The 3,971-nt window shown below is 33.9% G+C and overlaps 1 long non-coding RNA gene across 2 annotated transcripts; it reads left to right on the top strand.

Moving 5' to 3' along the window:
• LOC104750133 lies at positions 18-1,537 on the top strand. 2 transcript variants are annotated; one of them, XR_761533.2, is made up of 5 exons: positions 18-108; positions 241-314; positions 463-798; positions 884-1,037; positions 1,147-1,537. It is a non-coding gene; the product is annotated as an uncharacterized LOC104750133 (long non-coding RNA). The 2 variants fall into 2 exon arrangements; XR_761532.2 differs by having other exon boundaries at positions 463-1,037.

Here is a 3,971-nt window from a genome sequence, read left to right as displayed (position 1 = left end):
CCCCCCCTCCCCCTCGATCACTATAAATGTCATCTCTGCAATTGCTTCTTCAACCTTAATTATCACTGACATTCAGGTTATGCATTATGCACTAATCACTACTTTGAGGTCAGTTTGCTCTCTCACACTCTCTTATGCTCTGTTTCTGTTCTCTGTTTTTAACAGAAGCACAGAGTTACTCTCTCTCTCTCTCTCTTGTGTTTGTTTCTCTAAACACCAAACATTTTTTGTTTTCTCCAGCTCGACAGATCCCAGATCCAATCACCTTGCGAAGTAATTCCCACTGAGCTGAATCAAATTGGTGACAACAACTGGTAATCTTCGATCAAATTGTTGTTATAGATACATATCGTCAACCCGAGAGAGTCATCAAGATCTCCAATAGAATTTTGAACAAACTGGCGAAAAGAGATTCTTTTTTACAGCTTCTCCTCCTCACCGTCTTCTTCTTTCTTGTTTCAGCTGAAGAACCACTCGGATCTGTACTTCATCAAAGCATCTTCAACAAGACGCATCAAATCAAGAACATAACTCTCCTTTCACATCATCTACACACCGTTGTCTCCATTGCTATTTTTCAGAAGATTTCCCTATCTTCTTGAATTCACCTGAAGCCCTCCTTCTGTAAGGTACGGTTGTGAATGACTTTGTGAAGCTTTCCTACTTTTCTTCTTCGACTTGCAGTTCTCAGCTTTGCTCTTCTTTTCTTTAGCCTTACACTTCTCTTTTTTTTTGTGCATGCTCTTCTTCATTTGCCTTGAGTCCACTGAAGGTTGCTCCCTCTTGTCTTGAGCTCTGGTCCGCTCAAGGTTTCCACAACTTCCATGGACTCCACTTCCATCTTCTTCTTATGGCTTACTCCTTCTTTTCTCTTCTTTTTCAGTCTTTCTCAGACTGTTCTCACTTCGTGGACTCTTCTTTCTCCAAGACATCTTCTCCTAGTGGCCTTGCCTTTTTTCTTTTTTTATTTTGCAGGCTCCAAGGATACTCAAGCTCTGATACCATGTTATACTTCTGACCTCATTTTCACTTTGGAGGTCAGTTTGTTTCTCACACTCATTCTCTTTGTTTTGTTCCTCTGTTTAACAAAGACAAAGAGAACATTACTCTCTCTTTACTCTCTTGTTTGTGTTTTGTTTTGATAAGGTGCAGCGCGTGTATTTCAGAAGAAGAAAGGCTGATGACAAGGCATATAAGGATGAGTCACGTACGTGTGGAGAGGAGAACCAGAAGATGACAAAGGACTCAACACGTGAGACGGGTTAAGGGTTTGTTAGCATCACATGGTGTCTTTACATAAAGAGGAGAAGCATCACAAAGGGGCATGATGAATGTTGTGAGGGATTAGTCGCTGTGAGACTAACGTATGGGGAAGGAAGATGCGAAGGTATGCTGAGGATCTGACTTCATCTTTCACTTGTTCAATCTATCACTTTGTAATCTGAGAGTTGAGAGTTCCTTTTATTAAGAGATATTGAGCTTTGTGATCAAACATTGGTTCATTAATGGAGGTTTGATATGGAGTTCAAAAGGTTAAGCTATTGTTCAGAACGTTTCGTGGGGTAGGAGCTTAACATGTTTCTCTTCATAAAAAAACCAAACGTTTCTTCAATAAGAGAAAAGAGATCATTCTTTAATTGTCTACATTGATATTTCGGATCACAAAGATATTGATATTTTCTTACAACCCGACACATACATACTTATACTACTTCTACTAGTTGCAAGAACCTCATATACTTATGGTTATGATAAAATCTCTCTACATCTGCAAAATAAAATGGTAAAATTTCCTAGCAAAACCGATTATATGCAATAAACACTGATTCTATCGTCTAATGACAAATCTACTTTCTAGCTTTTATAAAGTAGATAGAAAAATAAAATTAAAAAACATTAATCACATCATAACACGTGTTTGCAATGAACTAAACATTAATACTATCGTCCAACGACAAATCTACTTTCTAGCTTCTACAAAAAATTTATAGATAGAAAAATAAAATTAAAAAACATTCATCACATCATAACACCGTGTTCGCAATGCAGTAAACATTGATATTATCGTCCGACGATAAATCTACTTTCTAGCTTCTATAAAAATTTCGTAGATGGAAAAATAAAATTAAAAACCATTAATCAAATCATAACACGTGTTCGCAAGGCAGTAAACATTGATTCTATCGTCCAACGACAACTCTACTTTCTAGCTTCTATAAAAATTTCGTAGACAGAAAAACAAAATTAAAAAAAAAACATTAATCACATCATAACACGTGTTCGCAATGCAGTAAACATCAATTCCATCGTCCAACGACAAATCTACTTTCTAACTTCTATAAAAATCCCGTAGATAGAAAAATAAAATTAAAAAACATTAATCACATCATAACACGTGTTTGCAATGCAGTAAACATCGATTCTATCGTCCAATGAAAAATCTACTTTCTAGCTTTTATAAAAATTTCGTAGATAGAAAAACAAAATTTAAAAAAAAACATTAATCACATCATAACACGTGTTCGCAATGCAGTAAACAACGATTCTATCGTCCATCAACAAATCTAGTTTCTACCTTCTATAAAAATTTCGTAGATAGAAAAATAAAATTAAAAAAACATTAATCACATCGTAACATGTGTTGGCAATGTAGTAAACATCAATTCTATTATCCAACGAAAAATCTACTATTTTTTAACATAAAAAGGTAAGCATATTAGAAAACTTCCTAAAAGACGTTTCATAGTTTTTTCTTTAAAATCGTGAAAGAAAAGTGGAAACGAAAGTACGAAAAATGAAGCAAAAGAAAAAGAGATCGAAGAGAGGTAAAAAGAAAAACAATCGTGTTGCTCGCTATAACAAGAAATCAAAGAGTGAAGCTTGCTCAATAGTCGACCAAGATCCAGGTTTCACAAAAAACGTGATGAGTTCAGGTAATTTGCAAATTGGTAAGAATTTTGATAATCGTTGAGCTATGGAATTTATTGATATAAGAAGATGATCTCGTAAAATTTATTGTTTGGAGATATTGTCATGTAGCTTTGTCGATGAGATGGTATTCATAAAATTTCGCCTATTTAACTATACAAGAGCTTAGTCAAGTTTTTAAAATCACTTTCATAATTTCAAAGTATCTAGATTTCTAGATTTTATTTTACTTGCATGTATATTACATGTATAGTTTTGTTAACATCTTGTAAAGTTCTCAAAAGCTCAACAATTTTCAAAGATCTTAAAAGATCAGCTTTTCAAAGTTTACTATTTTCAATTTTCATATATTAATGCTTCGAAATAGTATAAGCATAAGTTGTCAAATTAGGAGTTTGTAATATCCTTAAACATCTATTTAAACGTAAACGGAACAACACAAAAATAGTTCTTGAAAGAGACATCAGTATTCATATAAATCTATATTTTTATGATTAAGAGGTTATATTTGCATGAGTGCCTTATTTTATTCTCATGCCGGAAAACTAGAGTATACAATATAGTCAAGTGTCAGTGATAATCGAACCTATGACCTCTAGGATTCGTCCTTGATGTCTTTCAGCTACGTAAATTAATATTCAATAGTTTCAGAATCTAATCAAATTTTTCTCATCAAAATGATTTTACAACACGTACGTAAAATTCTAAAAAAACGCATCTAGTCTCTTATGAATTATGATTGAAACAAAAATCCAGTTTTTTAAAAAACATTTGTGACATTAGTAGGAAAAAAAATATGATATGGTGATAATCAATATCTTACACATGCCAAATTATATTATTTGATAATCAATATCTAACTTTCCTTCGTAACCGTCTTGCTCCCACTTTTGGAAATTGCACGCAGAGCCAGCCCAAGCCACAAGCTGGTGAAAGCATGTGCTTGCGGTCCGGTTCTACTTATTTTTCGGCTCTATTTTTGTCAAAAAATTGTTTATAATTCTACTGGTTAAGGTCTGGGTGGAAGAGTGTTAGGTGATGGG

This window comes from Camelina sativa, chromosome 16 (assembly GCF_000633955.1).
Source record: "Camelina sativa cultivar DH55 chromosome 16, Cs, whole genome shotgun sequence".
Lineage (NCBI taxonomy): Eukaryota > Viridiplantae > Streptophyta > Magnoliopsida > Brassicales > Brassicaceae > Camelina > Camelina sativa.
Note: the sequence above shows the minus strand (reverse complement) of the source record. Positions and strands in the feature narration are given on the sequence as shown.